Raw genomic sequence first — 17,073 nt, 5'->3', positions numbered from 1 at the left:
TGGGTGGCTCCGTAGTTTGAAACCATTTCTGGTTATCGCTTCTCGGCCTTTTGGCTAAGATCAAGTGTAGTATCTGTTCTTATCAGTTTAATATCTGATACGTCCCCTATCTGGGGACCATATATTAAATGGATTTTTAGAACAGGGAGATGGAAAAAGAGCTTGCTCTGTCCACTCCACGCATTGACCTGGTATTGCAGTATCTCCAGGACCGGTGCACCCCTTCTTTAATGCAGTTTCTAAAATCAGAAAGAATTGAATTCAATGTTTTTTGTTCATTTTGCTTGTTTGTCGGATTTTGGGATGGACTCTTTGGCTTTGCTTTTCTTCTCCTCATTGGATTTTTCATGTTCAAAGTTGCAGAAGCCAGATTACAAGCTCATTTTGGTTCAACTTCAGCAACTGTGCATTGCATTGCCATGTAATGTGATGCAATGCTATCTTTCTAGCTCTCCCTTTTTACTTCCTTTTGGATAAACAGACATATTAGGCAAGCATTTTGGAGCTTTCACCTAAATAACTACAGGTGGTGAGATAAGCTGCACAATATAATTGACCTTTCAGTATATTGTTGCACACACCATCTATTTAGCAAATGCCCTTGTTATCAACAGCAGCCTTTTAAACTCACCTGAGCTAACAGGTATGTGCGCTGGTTACTCTGCTGCGCTTAAAATTTCTTTTTTGGTTTGCTACAATGCCTTTTCTGAAACGTTGTCTCCTTCTGCTGGAACACTGACTTCTTTCATTTAATGCCTGCAGACTATAAAAGAGAACCCAACCCAAAAAGTTTGGTTGATTAGTCTGTGGCATTCTGTTAAACTGTTGCTTATGGCGGTCTCTGTGAGCTTCTCAGCGACATTCAGCCAGCCAGGTATCCTGCCTGCAGTAGATGGAATGTGGCAATGGAACGCTGGCTGCGCGTGTCATAATAGGCTCTGAGCCTTTATATACCTGTGCACAGCAGCAGCCACCTTCAGTCTGCTGCTGGACAGCCAGCAGCAGCAGCAGCAGCAGGAGAGGTATGTAATCAGGAGCCCTCCTGCTAAGGGTAGACAGCTGCTCGTTCCACCCCACCCCCCGCCTTAATTGGTTCTCCTCCCTTCCAACGGTGTTGAGGCGGGTGGGAACAGCAGGGGGTGAAGGTGCTGTGTTTAAAGAGGTGGAGTTATGCAGATCTAAAACGCGTGGATTGCAGCAGCAGCAAGCCGAAAAGTGCAGGCATGTAAGGGATCTAGAGGTTGACAACATGTCTTCTTAACGGGAGTCCAGGAGCTCATCTCCACAAATGGACTTTTCAGGATCCTTGGGTGGCTCCGTAGTTTGAAACCATTTCTGGTTATCGCTTCTCGGCCTTTTGGCTAAGATCAAGTGTAGTATCTGTTCTTATCAGTTTAATATCTGATACGTCCCCTATCTGGGGACCATATATTAAATGGATTTTTAGAACAGGGAGATGGAAAAAGAGCTTGCTCTGTCCACTCCACGCATTGACCTGGTATTGCAGTATCTCCAGGACCGGTGCACCCCTTCTTTAATGCAGTTTCTAAAATCAGAAAGAATTGAATTCAATGTTTTTTGTTCATTTTGCTTGTTTGTCGGATTTTGGGATGGACTCTTTGGCTTTGCTTTTCTTCTCCTCATTGGATTTTTCATGTTCAAAGTTGCAGAAGCCAGATTACAAGCTCATTTTGGTTCAACTTCAGCAACTGTGCATTGCATTGCCATGTAATGTGATGCAATGCTATCTTTCTAGCTCTCCCTTTTTACTTCCTTTTGGATAAACAGACATATTAGGCAAGCATTTTGGAGCTTTCACCTAAATAACTACAGGTGGTGAGATAAGCTGCACAATATAATTGACCTTTCAGTATATTGTTGCACACACCATCTATTTAGCAAATGCCCTTGTTATCAACAGCAGCCTTTTAAACTCACCTGAGCTAACAGGTATGTGCGCTGGTTACTCTGCTGCGCTTAAAATTTCTTTTTTGGTTTGCTACAATGCCTTTTCTGAAACGTTGTCTCCTTCTGCTGGAACACTGACTTCTTTCATTTAATGCCTGCAGACTATAAAAGAGAACCCAACCCAAAAAGTTTGGTTGATTAGTCTGTGGCATTCTGTTAAACTGTTGCTTATGGCGGTCTCTGTGAGCTTCTCAGCGACATTCAGCCAGCCAGGTATCCTGCCTGCAGTAGATGGAATGTGGCAATGGAACGCTGGCTGCGCGTGTCATAATAGGCTCTGAGCCTTTATATACCTGTGCACAGCAGCAGCCACCTTCAGTCTGCTGCTGGACAGCCAGCAGCAGCAGCAGCAGCAGGAGAGGTATGTAATCAGGAGCCCTCCTGCTAAGGGTAGACAGCTGCTCGTTCCACCCCACCCCCCGCCTTAATTGGTTCTCCTCCCTTCCAACGGTGTTGAGGCGGGTGGGAACAGCAGGGGGTGAAGGTGCTGTGTTTAAAGAGGTGGAGATATGCAGATCTAAAACGCGTGGATTGCAGCAGCAGCAAGCCGAAAAGTGCAGGCATGTAAGGGATCTAGAGGTTGACAACATGTCTTCTTAACGGGAGTCCAGGAGCTCATCTCCACAAATGGACTTTTCAGGATCCTTGGGTGGCTCCGTAGTTTGAAACCAATTCTGGTTATCGCTTCTCGGCCTTTTGGCTAAGATTAAGTGTAGTATCTGTTCTTATCAGTTTAATATCTGATACGTCCCCTATCTGGGGACCATATATTAAATGGATTTTTAGAACAGGGAGATGGAAAAAGAGCTTGCTCTGTCCACTCCACGCATTGACCTGGTATTGCAGTATCTCCAGGACCGGTGCACCCCTTCTTTAATACAGTTTCTAAAATCAGAAAGAATTGAATTCAATGTTTTTTGTTCATTTTGCTTGTTTGTCGGATTTTGGGATGGACTCTTTGGCTTTGCTTTTCTTCTCCTCATTGGATTTTTCATGTTCAAAGTTGCAGAAGCCAGATTACAAGCTCATTTTGGTTCAACTTCAGCAACTGTGCATTGCATTGCCATGTAATGTGATGCAATGCTATCTTTCTAGCTCTCCCTTTTTACTTCCTTTTGGATAAACAGACATATTAGGCAAGCATTTTGGAGCTTTCACCTAAATAACTACAGGTGGTGAGATAAGCTGCACAATATAATTGACCTTTCAGTATATTGTTGCACACACACCATCTATTTAGCAAATGCCCTTGTTATCAACAGCAGCCTTTTAAACTCACCTGAGCTAACAGGTATGTGCGCTGGTTACTCTGCTGCGCTTAATATTTCTTTTTTGGTTTGCTACAATGCCTTTTCTGAAACGTTGTCTCCTTCTGCTGGAACACTGACTTCTTTCATTTAATGCCTGCAGACTATAAAAGAGAACCCAACCCAAAAAGTTTGGTTGATTAGTCTGTGGCATTCTGTTAAACTGTTGCTTATGGCGGTCTCTGTGAGCTTCTCAGCGACATTCAGCCAGCCAGGTATCCTGCCTGCAGTAGATGGAATGTGGCAATGGAACGCTGGCTGCGCGTGTCATAATAGGCTCTGAGCCTTTATATACCTGTGCACAGCAGCAGCCACCTTCAGTCTGCTGCTGGACAGCCAGCAGCAGCAGCAGCAGCAGGAGAGGTATGTAATCAGGAGCCCTCCTGCTAAGGGTAGACAGCTGCTCGTTCCACCCCACCCCCCGCCTTAATTGGTTCTCCTCCCTTCCAACGGTGTTGAGGCGGGTGGGAACAGCAGGGGGTGAAGGTGCTGTGTTTAAAGAGGTGGAGTTATGCAGATCTAAAACGCGTGGATTGCAGCAGCAGCAAGCCGAAAAGTGCAGGCATGTAAGGGATCTAGAGGTTGACAACATGTCTTCTTAACGGGAGTCCAGGAGCTCATCTCCACAAATGGACTTTTCAGGATCCTTGGGTGGCTCCGTAGTTTGAAACCAATTCTGGTTATCGCTTCTCGGCCTTTTGGCTAAGATCAAGTGTAGTATCTGTTCTTATCAGTTTAATATCTGATACGTCCCCTATCTGGGGACCATATATTAAATGGATTTTTAGAACAGGGAGATGGAAAAAGAGCTTGCTCTGTCCACTCCACGCATTGACCTGGTATTGCAGTATCTCCAGGACCGGTGCACCCCTTCTTTAATGCAGTTTCTAAAATCAGAAAGAATTGAATTCAATGTTTTTTGTTCATTTTGCTTGTTTGTCGGATTTTGGGATGGACTCTTTGGCTTTGCTTTTCTTCTCCTCATTGGATTTTTCATGTTCAAAGTTGCAGAAGCCAGATTACAAGCTCATTTTGGTTCAACTTCAGCAACTGTGCATTGCATTGCCATGTAATGTGATGCAATGCTATCTTTCTAGCTCTCCCTTTTTACTTCCTTTTGGATAAACAGACATATTAGGCAAGCATTTTGGAGCTTTCACCTAAATAACTACAGGTGGTGAGATAAGCTGCACAATATAATTGACCTTTCAGTATATTGTTGCACACACACCATCTATTTAGCAAATGCCCTTGTTATCAACAGCAGCCTTTTAAACTCACCTGAGCTAACAGGTATGTGCGCTGGTTACTCTGCTGCGCTTAAAATTTCTTTTTTGGTTTGCTACAATGCCTTTTCTGAAACGTTGTCTCCTTCTGCTGGAACACTGACTTCTTTCATTTAATGCCTGCAGACTATAAAAGAGAACCCAACCCAAAAAGTTTGGTTGATTAGTCTGTGGCATTCTGTTAAACTGTTGCTTATGGCGGTCTCTGTGAGCTTCTCAGCGACATTCAGCCAGCCAGGTATCCTGCCTGCAGTAGATGGAATGTGGCAATGGAACGCTGGCTGCGCGTGTCATAATAGGCTCTGAGCCTTTATATACCTGTGCACAGCAGCAGCCACCTTCAGTCTGCTGCTGGACAGCCAGCAGCAGCAGCAGCAGGAGAGGTATGTAATCAGGAGCCCTCCTGCTAAGGGTAGACAGCTGCTCGTTCCACCCCACCCCCCGCCTTAATTGGTTCTCCTCCCTTCCAACGGTGTTGAGGCGGGTGGGAACAGCAGGGGGTGAAGGTGCTGTGTTTAAAGAGGTGGAGTTATGCAGATCTAAAACGCGTGGATTGCAGCAGCAGCAAGCCGAAAAGTGCAGGCATGTAAGGGATCTAGAGGTTGACAACATGTCTTCTTAACGGGAGTCCAGGAGCTCATCTCCACAAATGGACTTTTCAGGATCCTTGGGTGGCTCCGTAGTTTGAAACCAATTCTGGTTATCGCTTCTCGGCCTTTTGGCTAAGATCAAGTGTAGTATCTGTTCTTATCAGTTTAATATCTGATACGTCCCCTATCTGGGGACCATATATTAAATGGATTTTTAGAACAGGGAGATGGAAAAAGAGCTTGCTCTGTCCACTCCACGCATTGACCTGGTATTGCAGTATCTCCAGGACCGGTGCACCCCTTCTTTAATGCAGTTTCTAAAATCAGAAAGAATTGAATTCAATGTTTTTTGTTCATTTTGCTTGTTTGTCGGATTTTGGGATGGACTCTTTGGCTTTGCTTTTCTTCTCCTCATTGGATTTTTCATGTTCAAAGTTGCAGAAGCCAGATTACAAGCTCATTTTGGTTCAACTTCAGCAACTGTGCATTGCATTGCCATGTAATGTGATGCAATGCTATCTTTCTAGCTCTCCCTTTTTACTTCCTTTTGGATAAACAGACATATTAGGCAAGCATTTTGGAGCTTTCACCTAAATAACTACAGGTGGTGAGATAAGCTGCACAATATAATTGACCTTTCAGTATATTGTTGCACACACACCATCTATTTAGCAAATGCCCTTGTTATCAACAGCAGCCTTTTAAACTCACCTGAGCTAACAGGTATGTGCGCTGGTTACTCTGCTGCGCTTAAAATTTCTTTTTTGGTTTGCTACAATGCCTTTTCTGAAACGTTGTCTCCTTCTGCTGGAACACTGACTTCTTTCATTTAATGTCTGCAGACTATAAAAGAGAACCCAACCCAAAAAGTTTGGTTGATTAGTCTGTGGCATTCTGTTAAACTGTTGCTTATGGCGGTCTCTGTGAGCTTCTCAGCGACATTCAGCCAGCCAGGTATCCTGCCTGCAGTAGATGGAATGTGGCAATGGAACGCTGGCTGCGCGTGTCATAATAGGCTCTGAGCCTTTATATACCTGTGCACAGCAGCAGCCACCTTCAGTCTGCTGCTGGACAGCCAGCAGCAGCAGCAGCAGGAGAGGTATGTAATCAGGAGCCCTCCTGCTAAGGGTAGACAGCTGCTCGTTCCACCCCACCCCCCGCCTTAATTGGTTCTCCTCCCTTCCAACGGTGTTGAGGCGGGTGGGAACAGCAGGGGGTGAAGGTGCTGTGTTTAAAGAGGTGGAGTTATGCAGATCTAAAACGCGTGGATTGCAGCAGCAGCAAGCCGAAAAGTGCAGGCATGTAAGGGATCTAGAGGTTGACAACATGTCTTCTTAACGGGAGTCCAGGAGCTCATCTCCACAAATGGACTTTTCAGGATCCTTGGGTGGCTCCGTAGTTTGAAACCAATTCTGGTTATCGCTTCTCGGCCTTTTGGCTAAGATCAAGTGTAGTATCTGTTCTTATCAGTTTAATATCTGATACGTTCCCTATCTGGGGACCATATATTAAATGGATTTTTAGAACAGGGAGATGGAAAAAGAGCTTGCTCTGTCCACTCCACGCATTGACCTGGTATTGCAGTATCTCCAGGACCGGTGCACCCCTTCTTTAATGCAGTTTCTAAAATCAGAAAGAATTGAATTCAATGTTTTTTGTTCATTTTGCTTGTTTGTCGGATTTTGGGATGGACTCTTTGGCTTTGCTTTTCTTCTCCTCATTGGATTTTTCATGTTCAAAGTTGCAGAAGCCAGATTACAAGCTCATTTTGGTTCAACTTCAGCAACTGTGCATTGCATTGCCATGTAATGTGATGCAATGCTATCTTTCTAGCTCTCCCTTTTTACTTCCTTTTGGATAAACAGACATATTAGGCAAGCATTTTGGAGCTTTCACCTAAATAACTACAGGTGGTTAGATAAGCTGCACAATATAATTGACCTTTCAGTATATTGTTGCACACACACCATCTATTTAGCAAATGCCCTTGTTATCAACAGCAGCCTTTTAAACTCACCTGAGCTAACAGGTATGTGCGCTGGTTACTCTGCTGCGCTTAAAATTTCTTTTTTGGTTTGCTACAATGCCTTTTCTGAAACGTTGTCTCCTTCTGCTGGAACACTGACTTCTTTCATTTAATGCCTGCAGACTATAAAAGAGAACCCAACCCAAAAAGTTTGGTTGATTAGTCTGTGGCATTCTGTTAAACTGTTGCTTATGGCGGTCTCTGTGAGCTTCTCAGCGACATTCAGCCAGCCAGGTATCCTGCCTGCAGTAGATGGAATGTGGCAATGGAACGCTGGCTGCGCGTGTCATAATAGGCTCTGAGCCTTTATATACCTGTGCACAGCAGCAGCCACCTTCAGTCTGCTGCTGGACAGCCAGCAGCAGCAGCAGCAGCAGGAGAGGTATGTAATCAGGAGCCCTCCTGCTAAGGGTAGACAGCTGCTCGTTCCACCCCACCCCCCGCCTTAATTGGTTCTCCTCCCTTCCAACGGTGTTGAGGCGGGTGGGAACAGCAGGGGGTGAAGGTGCTGTGTTTAAAGAGGTGGAGTTATGCAGATCTAAAACGCGTGGATTGCAGCAGCAGCAAGCCGAAAAGTGCAGGCATGTAAGGGATCTAGAGGTTGACAACATGTCTTCTTAACGGGAGTCCAGGAGCTCATCTCCACAAATGGACTTTTCAGGATCCTTGGGTGGCTCCGTAGTTTGAAACCAATTCTGGTTATCGCTTCTCGGCCTTTTGGCTAAGATTAAGTGTAGTATCTGTTCTTATCAGTTTAATATCTGATACGTCCCCTATCTGGGGACCATATATTAAATGGATTTTTAGAACAGGGAGATGGAAAAAGAGCTTGCTCTGTCCACTCCACGCATTGACCTGGTATTGCAGTATCTCCAGGACCGGTGCACCCCTTCTTTAATGCAGTTTCTAAAATCAGAAAGAATTGAATTCAATGTTTTTTGTTCATTTTGCTTGTTTGTCGGATTTTGGGATGGACTCTTTGGCTTTGCTTTTCTTCTCCTCATTGGATTTTTCATGTTCAAAGTTGCAGAAGCCAGATTACAAGCTCATTTTGGTTCAACTTCAGCAACTGTGCATTGCATTGCCATGTAATGTGATGCAATGCTATCTTTCTAGCTCTCCCTTTTTACTTCCTTTTGGATAAACAGACATATTAGGCAAGCATTTTGGAGCTTTCACCTAAATAACTACAGGTGGTGAGATAAGCTGCACAATATAATTGACCTTTCAGTATATTGTTGCACACACACCATCTATTTAGCAAATGCCCTTGTTATCAACAGCAGCCTTTTAAACTCACCTGAGCTAACAGGTATGTGCGCTGGTTACTCTGCTGCGCTTAAAATTTCTTTTTTGGTTTGCTACAATGCCTTTTCTGAAACGTTGTCTCCTTCTGCTGGAACACTGACTTCTTTCATTTTATGCCTGCAGACTATAAAAGAGAACCCAACCCAAAAAGTTTGGTTGATTAGTCTGTGGCATTCTGTTAAACTGTTGCTTATGGCGGTCTCTGTGAGCTTCTCAGCGACATTCAGCCAGCCAGGTATCCTGCCTGCAGTAGATGGAATGTGGCAATGGAACGCTGGCTGCGCGTGTCATAATAGGCTCTGAGCCTTTATATACCTGTGCACAGCAGCAGCCACCTTCAGTCTGCTGCTGGACAGCCAGCAGCAGCAGCAGCAGGAGAGGTATGTAATCAGGAGCCCTCCTGCTAAGGGTAGACAGCTGCTCGTTCCACCCCACCCCCCGCCTTAATTGGTTCTCCTCCCTTCCAACGGTGTTGAGGCGGGTGGGAACAGCAGGGGGTGAAGGTGCTGTGTTTAAAGAGGTGGAGTTATGCAGATCTAAAACGCGTGGATTGCAGCAGCAGCAAGCCGAAAAGTGCAGGCATGTAAGGGATCTAGAGGTTGACAACATGTCTTCTTAACGGGAGTCCAGGAGCTCATCTCCACAAATGGACTTTTCAGGATCCTTGGGTGGCTCCGTAGTTTGAAACCAATTCTGGTTATCGCTTCTCGGCCTTTTGGCTAAGATCAAGTGTAGTATCTGTTCTTATCAGTTTAATATCTGATACGTCCCCTATCTGGGGACCATATATTAAATGGATTTTTAGAACAGGGAGATGGAAAAAGAGCTTGCTCTGTCCACTCCACGCATTGACCTGGTATTGCAGTATCTCCAGGACCGGTGCACCCCTTCTTTAATGCAGTTTCTAAAATCAGAAAGAATTGAATTCAATGTTTTTTGTTCATTTTGCTTGTTTGTCGGATTTTGGGATGGACTCTTTGGCTTTGCTTTTCTTCTCCTCATTGGATTTTTCATGTTCAAAGTTGCAGAAGCCAGATTACAAGCTCATTTTGGTTCAACTTCAGCAACTGTGCATTGCATTGCCATGTAATGTGATGCAATGCTATCTTTCTAGCTCTCCCTTTTTACTTCCTTTTGGATAAACAGACATATTAGGCAAGCATTTTGGAGCTTTCACCTAAATAACTACAGGTGGTGAGATAAGCTGCACAATATAATTGACCTTTCAGTATATTGTTGCACACACACCATCTATTTAGCAAATGCCCTTGTTATCAACAGCAGCCTTTTAAACTCACCTGAGCTAACAGGTATGTGCGCTGGTTACTCTGCTGCGCTTAAAATTTCTTTTTTGGTTTGCTACAATGCCTTTTCTGAAACGTTGTCTCCTTCTGCTGGAACACTGACTTCTTTCATTTAATGTCTGCAGACTATAAAAGAGAACCCAACCCAAAAAGTTTGGTTGATTAGTCTGTGGCATTCTGTTAAACTGTTGCTTATGGCGGTCTCTGTGAGCTTCTCAGCGACATTCAGCCAGCCAGGTATCCTGCCTGCAGTAGATGGAATGTGGCAATGGAACGCTGGCTGCGCGTGTCATAATAGGCTCTGAGCCTTTATATACCTGTGCACAGCAGCAGCCACCTTCAGTCTGCTGCTGGACAGCCAGCAGCAGCAGCAGCAGGAGAGGTATGTAATCAGGAGCCCTCCTGCTAAGGGTAGACAGCTGCTCGTTCCACCCCACCCCCCGCCTTAATTGGTTCTCCTCCCTTCCAACGGTGTTGAGGCGGGTGGGAACAGCAGGGGGTGAAGGTGCTGTGTTTAAAGAGGTGGAGTTATGCAGATCTAAAACGCGTGGATTGCAGCAGCAGCAAGCCGAAAAGTGCAGGCATGTAAGGGATCTAGAGGTTGACAACATGTCTTCTTAACGGGAGTCCAGGAGCTCATCTCCACAAATGGACTTTTCAGGATCCTTGGGTGGCTCCGTAGTTTGAAACCAATTCTGGTTATCGCTTCTCGGCCTTTTGGCTAAGATCAAGTGTAGTATCTGTTCTTATCAGTTTAATATCTGATACGTCCCCTATCTGGGGATCATATATTAAATGGATTTTTAGAACAGGGAGATGGAAAAAGAGCTTGCTCTGTCCACTCCACGCATTGACCTGGTATTGCAGTATCTCCAGGACCGGTGCACCCCTTCTTTAATGCAGTTTCTAAAATCAGAAAGAATTGAATTCAATGTTTTTTGTTCATTTTGCTTGTTTGTCGGATTTTGGGATGGTCTCTTTGGCTTTGCTTTTCTTCTCCTCATTGGATTTTTCATGTTCAAAGTTGCAGAAGCCAGATTACAAGCTCATTTTGGTTCAACTTCAGCAACTGTGCATTGCATTGCCATGTAATGTGATGCAATGCTATCTTTCTAGCTCTCCCTTTTTACTTCCTTTTGGATAAACAGACATATTAGGCAAGCATTTTGGAGCTTTCACCTAAATAACTACAGGTGGTGAGATAAGCTGCACAATATAATTGACCTTTCAGTATATTGTTGCACACACACCATCTATTTAGCAAATGCCCTTGTTATCAACAGCAGCCTTTTAAACTCACCTGAGCTAACAGGTATGTGCGCTGGTTACTCTGCTGCGCTTAAAATTTCTTTTTTGGTTTGCTACAATGCCTTTTCTGAAACGTTGTCTCCTTCTGCTGGAACACTGACTTCTTTCATTTAATGCCTGCAGACTATAAAAGAGAACCCAACCCAAAAAGTTTGGTTGATTAGTCTGTGGCATTCTGTTAAACTGTTGCTTATGGCGGTCTCTGTGAGCTTCTCAGCGACATTCAGCCAGCCAGGTATCCTGCCTGCAGTAGATGGAATGTGGCAATGGAACGCTGGCTGCGCGTGTCATAATAGGCTCTGAGCCTTTATATACCTGTGCACAGCAGCAGCCACCTTCAGTCTGCTGCTGGACAGCCAGCAGCAGCAGCAGCAGGAGAGGTATGTAATCAGGAGCCCTCCTGCTAAGGGTAGACAGCTGCTCGTTCCACCCCACCCCCCGCCTTAATTGGTTCTCCTCCCTTCCAACGGTGTTGAGGCGGGTGGGAACAGCAGGGGGTGAAGGTGCTGTGTTTAAAGAGGTGGAGTTATGCAGATCTAAAACGCGTGGATTGCAGCAGCAGCAAGCCGAAAAGTGCAGGCATGTAAGGGATCTAGAGGTTGACAACATGTCTTCTTAACGGGAGTCCAGGAGCTCATCTCCACAAATGGACTTTTCAGGATCCTTGGGTGGCTCCGTAGTTTGAAACCAATTCTGGTTATCGCTTCTCGGCCTTTTGGCTAAGATCAAGTGTAGTATCTGTTCTTATCAGTTTAATATCTGATACGTCCCCTATCTGGGGACCATATATTAAATGGATTTTTAGAACAGGGAGATGGAAAAAGAGCTTGCTCTGTCCACTCCACGCATTGACCTGGTATTGCAGTATCTCCAGGACCGGTGCACCCCTTCTTTAATGCAGTTTCTAAAATCAGAAAGAATTGAATTCAATGTTTTTTGTTCATTTTGCTTGTTTGTCGGATTTTGGGATGGACTCTTTGGCTTTGCTTTTCTTCTCCTCATTGGATTTTTCATGTTCAAAGTTGCAGAAGCCAGATTACAAGCTCATTTTGGTTCAACTTCAGCAACTGTGCATTGCATTGCCATGTAATGTGATGCAATGCTATCTTTCTAGCTCTCCCTTTTTACTTCCTTTTGGATAAACAGACATATTAGGCAAGCATTTTGGAGCTTTCACCTAAATAACTACAGGTGGTGAGATAAGCTGCACAATATAATTGACCTTTCAGTATATTGTTGCACACACACCATCTATTTAGCAAATGCCCTTGTTATCAACAGCAGCCTTTTAAACTCACCTGAGCTAACAGGTATGTGCGCTGGTTACTCTGCTGCGCTTAAAATTTCTTTTTTGGTTTGCTACAATGCCTTTTCTGAAACGTTGTCTCCTTCTGCTGGAACACTGACTTCTTTCATTTAATGCCTGCAGACTATAAAAGAGAACCCAACCCAAAAAGTTTGGTTGATTAGTCTGTGGCATTCTGTTAAACTGTTGCTTATGGCGGTCTCTGTGAGCTTCTCAGCGACATTCAGCCAGCCAGGTATCCTGCCTGCAGTAGATGGAATGTGGCAATGGAACGCTGGCTGCGCGTGTCATAATAGGCTCTGAGCCTTTATATACCTGTGCACAGCAGCAGCCACCTTCAGTCTGCTGCTGGACAGCCAGCAGCAGCAGCAGCAGCAGGAGAGGTATGTAATCAGGAGCCCTCCTGCTAAGGGTAGACAGCTGCTCGTTCCACCCCACCCCCCGCCTTAATTGGTTCTCCTCCCTTCCAACGGTGTTGAGGCGGGTGGGAACAGCAGGGGGTGAAGGTGCTGTGTTTAAAGAGGTGGAGTTATGCAGATCTAAAACGCGTGGATTGCAGCAGCAGCAAGCCGAAAAGTGCAGGCATGTAAGGGATCTAGAGGTTGACAACATGTCTTCTTAACGGGAGTCCAGGAGCTCATCTCCACAAATGGACTTTTCAGGATCCTTGGGTGGCTCCGTAGTTTGAAACCAATTCTGGTTATCGCTTCTCGGCCTTTTGGCTAAGATCAAGTGTAGTATCTGTTCTTATCAGTTTAATATCTGATACGTCCCCTATCTGGGGACCATATATTAAATGGATTTTTAGAACAGGGAGATGGAAAAAGAGCTTGCTCTGTCCACTCCACGCATTGACCTGGTATTGCAGTATCTCCAGGACCGGTGCACCCCTTCTTTAATGCAGTTTCTAAAATCAGAAAGAATTGAATTCAATGTTTTTTGTTCATTTTGCTTGTTTGTCGGATTTTGGGATGGACTCTTTGGCTTTGCTTTTCTTCTCCTCATTGGATTTTTCATGTTCAAAGTTGCAGAAGCCAGATTACAAGCTCATTTTGGTTCAACTTCAGCAACTGTGCATTGCATTGCCATGTAATGTGATGCAATGCTATCTTTCTAGCTCTCCCTTTTTACTTCCTTTTGGATAAACAGACATATTAGGCAAGCATTTTGGAGCTTTCACCTAAATAACTACAGGTGGTGAGATAAGCTGCACAATATAATTGACCTTTCAGTATATTGTTGCACACACACCATCTATTTAGCAAATGCCCTTGTTATCAACAGCAGCCTTTTAAACTCACCTGAGCTAACAGGTATGTGCGCTGGTTACTCTGGTGCGCTTAAAATTTCTTTTTTGGTTTGCTACAATGCCTTTTCTGAAACGTTGTCTCCTTCTGCTGGAACACTGACTTCTTTCATTTAATGCCTGCAGACTATAAAAGAGAACCCAACCCAAAAAGTTTGGTTGATTAGTCTGTGGCATTCTGTTAAACTGTTGCTTATGGCGGTCTCTGTGAGCTTCTCAGCGACATTCAGCCAGCCAGGTATCCTGCCTGCAGTAGATGGAATGTGGCAATGGAACGCTGGCTGCACGTGTTGACGCGCCCCCTGGGACATATTCCTATTTGAGGGGAATAACCGGCACCGGATCAGATGGGGGGTTGTAGTCTCCGAGCGGCTGTGACCCGGCCCGTGCCCAGGGCGTCAAGCTCAGTGTTATGTGGCAGTCCTACAGATGTTATTAAGAGTTCTTTTGTGTCGACTACGCCACCCGTTGTGATGCGGTCACTGTGGCCGCCGCTGCAGCAGGGTCCGCTGAGGCTGATGGTGGATGCGCAGCTTGGTGGGATAACCCCCAACGGGAGGGGTATAGCCTCAGAGGGGACAGGCGCAGAGGATGGGGGTTGTGGTGGTGTAGTGCAGACGGCAGTGAAGACAGAGTCGGGTTGTGCAGTTAAGGGTGTTTACTTACTGCAGATGTTGTACTGGTCACTCCAGCTGCTAGTGACCACCCGAGCCGTGCTGCGTCCACCAGGTCCTGGATCCAGCCAACCCCCAAACAAGTCCGGAGCGTGGCCCTGAGCTCTCTTTCTGTCCCGTTCTCTGGCCGTCCCCACCAGTAATCCACCTAGGTCCAGCTCCCTCGGGCCTTCTGTTGGGAGACCCTTGGCCCTGGGTTCCCTGACCCTTCATGTGGTGTGCCTTCGGGGTGGATGTGATGGGTGACCGTGGCAGACGCTGCCCACGGTCTCCGGTCTCTGGCTGGGGAATGTTTTTACCCCCACCAGCTTGGGTTCCGGTACCCTGATGCCGACTCTTCACCCGGTGCTTTTAGTTGGGATCTCAGAGTCCTTCTCTTCTGTGCTCTGGGTCTCTCTCTTTTCTCCTCTCTCACTCTGGGTCTTTGTCTTTCTTCTCTCCTCTGCTCCTGACTTGTTCTCTGCAGCTGACTGACTCTCTGCATCTGATCCTCTGCATCTGACTTGTTCTCTGCAGCTGACTGACTCTCTGCATCTGATCCTCTGCATCTGACCCTGTTCTTAGTTGGTGCCCACCTTATATACACCCTCTATGTGTGAGCTCAGGTGACCAGCACCCAATGAGCTCCTAACTTTACCCAGGCTGCTTCCCCTATCTGCCCCTACACTACTTGGGATGTACCACCTCCCTCCCACTCCAGCCAGGAACAGACTCGGTCGTACCTGCACATTTCTAAGTGGGAGTACCGTCGGTCTGTTCCCCGGAAATGGGATGTGTGTAGTGCATGCAGCCTACCGAGCTCAGTTCCACTCTCCATCCTTGCCCGGGAGTGGAATATCACACCTCTGGGTTGAGGTGCAATACTCCTGTAGCAGCCGAATCCTCAGGGTGCTACATTCCCCCCTGGTAAACCACAGCACGTCCTCGGGCTGTAAAGACAAAAACACCAAAACATACAAATTTTTTTTTTTTCATATAAACATAATAAAACATATAAAACATTATATATATAAAACTTTTCATATAAACATTCTCGTCGTCTCTTGTTTCAGGTTCCTCCTCCGGACACTGTGCAACGTGTGTCCGGGAAAAGTGCGACAGTCTCTTAGAAAAACTGGTTTTACTATAAAACCGGTAGGGGGCGCTTTAGGACGCGCAACTATATACAGGGGAAGTTGGCCGCTCTCAGTCCTCGGCCAGGTAGAGGGAAGGGAATGGCTGCTCACAGTCCTCAGCCTGTGGGATTAAGGGGTTAACGGGTAAACAGTTCACTCAGCTGGTCCCAACGGGGACTATATATAAGTATCAACAGTTTCTTTGGTACCCGGTCGGGTAACTATTTACATCACTTCTCTGCCGCACTCAACGGCGTCTTCCTCCTGCTCTTTGCTTACAGCTGGTTGTTACTTCAGACCCGTCCGGGTCCTCTTGCTCCTCCTCCTCGCACCGCAACTCCTCCTCCGTCAGGCGGTGTACGTGGAGGGCGTAAGGTCCTTTGGCACACTTGTGCCGGGTGAAGGTGACCTCGTCTCCGATGTAGAGGTCACGACCTCTGTGCCCCTCCGGCAGATGGGACTCCACGTCTCTGCGCGTGACAAAGACGTCGCCGGGGGTGTTGTTGTCTCTGATGAAGCCCCACCCGTGCTGCTGGTTAAACTTGATTACAGTCCCGGTGGTACGGGGACTGTGCGCTGCACGGGGGTCCCTCCTGGTCCGGCTCTTTTGCTCGGCGCTCCTTATTTGGGCCTGTTGTTCCCGGACCCGCCTCTCTCTCCGCTCCCTCGCAAACTCCTCGAGCTGTTGGCGGCAGCACTCCGCAAGCTCTGCTGCAGCTGCCCTAGTTTCCTGAGTGAACCCCATTAGATCTTCTCCGGTGGGGTCCCACTCAAACTGTGCTTCCGCTAGCGGGGGCGAGATCCTTATTACGGGCTTCGGAGCCGGAATCAGGGGTGCACACATGGCCCCAACCCTCCTCTGGTGCTCCAGTTCGTAATACTTCTGGGGCCAGATGAAAGGCTGCCCGTCCGGCCACGTGTGCTGGGCAAACAAGTCCTCTCCCAGACGCGGCACCCTTGGTTTTACGGGTGCGGGCGCGGTGGTGGTGGCGCCCGGGTTGCCCAGGCCTTGCGGCCAGGCCTGGGGCACCTGGAAGGTGAAGGGCACCGTTAATACGGCGGCGCCCTGGGCTACCTGGCCTTGCGACCAGGCCGGAGGCTCCGCAGAGGTAGGGGGCGCTGTTGGTGTTGCGGCGCCCGGGAATTCTAGGCCCTGCGACCAGGCTGGTGGTACTTCCTGCTTGGTCACGCTCGGGGTCGAGGCGTGTGACGTCACAGGGGTCGCGGCGGCGGCTTCCGGTTGGGGCCTAGTCTGCGTCGGTGACATGGCGTTTTCGGGCACAGCAGGGGGACTTTCGGGCTCTGCGACGGGGAGCTGGGGCAGGTAAGCGGTGTCACGGCTTGGGGTATAGGCGTCCCCTTTACCTGCCTCCACTCGTTCGGCTCCCTCCTCGGCGCCGTCTCCGGCCTTGGGTCCTCCCGCGCCATCCTCAGAGGCGGTCTCCTTCCTCATCTCGGCTGGCGTGCTCCGGGTCTTGGTTTCAGCTTGCGTCTTGGTTTCAGCTTGCTGGGCCATCTCCCGGCTCCATTCCGCCAATATCTCGCGCTGTACCCGGGCCATCCTCCGTGCGAGGC

General features: G+C 47.1%; 11 non-coding genes across 11 annotated transcripts; all 11 read left to right on the top strand.

The window, feature by feature from the left end:
- Positions 1-34: 34 nt before the first annotated feature.
- LOC141179383 (U2 spliceosomal RNA) lies at positions 35-225 on the top strand. The gene has a single exon (XR_012255403.1). It is a non-coding gene; the product is annotated as a U2 spliceosomal RNA (small nuclear RNA).
- A 1,116-nt stretch (positions 226-1,341) lies between these two features.
- Positions 1,342-1,532, top strand: LOC141179382 (U2 spliceosomal RNA). The gene has a single exon (XR_012255402.1). It is a non-coding gene; the product is annotated as a U2 spliceosomal RNA (small nuclear RNA).
- A 1,116-nt stretch (positions 1,533-2,648) lies between these two features.
- Positions 2,649-2,839, top strand: LOC141179561 (U2 spliceosomal RNA). Its single transcript, XR_012255564.1, has one exon. It is a non-coding gene; the product is annotated as a U2 spliceosomal RNA (small nuclear RNA).
- Positions 2,840-3,957: 1,118 nt separating this feature from the next.
- Positions 3,958-4,148, top strand: LOC141179381 (U2 spliceosomal RNA). The gene has a single exon (XR_012255401.1). It is a non-coding gene; the product is annotated as a U2 spliceosomal RNA (small nuclear RNA).
- A 1,115-nt stretch (positions 4,149-5,263) lies between these two features.
- LOC141179378 (U2 spliceosomal RNA) lies at positions 5,264-5,454 on the top strand. Its single transcript, XR_012255400.1, has one exon. It is a non-coding gene; the product is annotated as a U2 spliceosomal RNA (small nuclear RNA).
- A 1,115-nt stretch (positions 5,455-6,569) lies between these two features.
- On the top strand, positions 6,570-6,760 carry LOC141179447 (U2 spliceosomal RNA). The gene has a single exon (XR_012255461.1). It is a non-coding gene; the product is annotated as a U2 spliceosomal RNA (small nuclear RNA).
- A 1,118-nt stretch (positions 6,761-7,878) lies between these two features.
- On the top strand, positions 7,879-8,069 carry LOC141179560 (U2 spliceosomal RNA). Its single transcript, XR_012255563.1, has one exon. It is a non-coding gene; the product is annotated as a U2 spliceosomal RNA (small nuclear RNA).
- A 1,115-nt stretch (positions 8,070-9,184) lies between these two features.
- LOC141179377 (U2 spliceosomal RNA) lies at positions 9,185-9,375 on the top strand. The gene has a single exon (XR_012255399.1). It is a non-coding gene; the product is annotated as a U2 spliceosomal RNA (small nuclear RNA).
- A 1,115-nt stretch (positions 9,376-10,490) lies between these two features.
- On the top strand, positions 10,491-10,681 carry LOC141179451 (U2 spliceosomal RNA). Its single transcript, XR_012255465.1, has one exon. It is a non-coding gene; the product is annotated as a U2 spliceosomal RNA (small nuclear RNA).
- A 1,115-nt stretch (positions 10,682-11,796) lies between these two features.
- On the top strand, positions 11,797-11,987 carry LOC141179376 (U2 spliceosomal RNA). The gene has a single exon (XR_012255398.1). It is a non-coding gene; the product is annotated as a U2 spliceosomal RNA (small nuclear RNA).
- A 1,118-nt stretch (positions 11,988-13,105) lies between these two features.
- LOC141179375 (U2 spliceosomal RNA) lies at positions 13,106-13,296 on the top strand. Its single transcript, XR_012255397.1, has one exon. It is a non-coding gene; the product is annotated as a U2 spliceosomal RNA (small nuclear RNA).
- Positions 13,297-17,073: the final 3,777 nt, after the last annotated feature.

This window comes from Phyllobates terribilis, unplaced genomic scaffold (assembly GCF_046119375.1).
Source record: "Phyllobates terribilis strain yellow unplaced genomic scaffold, ASM4611937v1 Scaffold_30__1_contigs__length_15301838, whole genome shotgun sequence".
Lineage (NCBI taxonomy): Eukaryota > Metazoa > Chordata > Amphibia > Anura > Dendrobatidae > Phyllobates > Phyllobates terribilis.
Note: the sequence above shows the minus strand (reverse complement) of the source record. Positions and strands in the feature narration are given on the sequence as shown.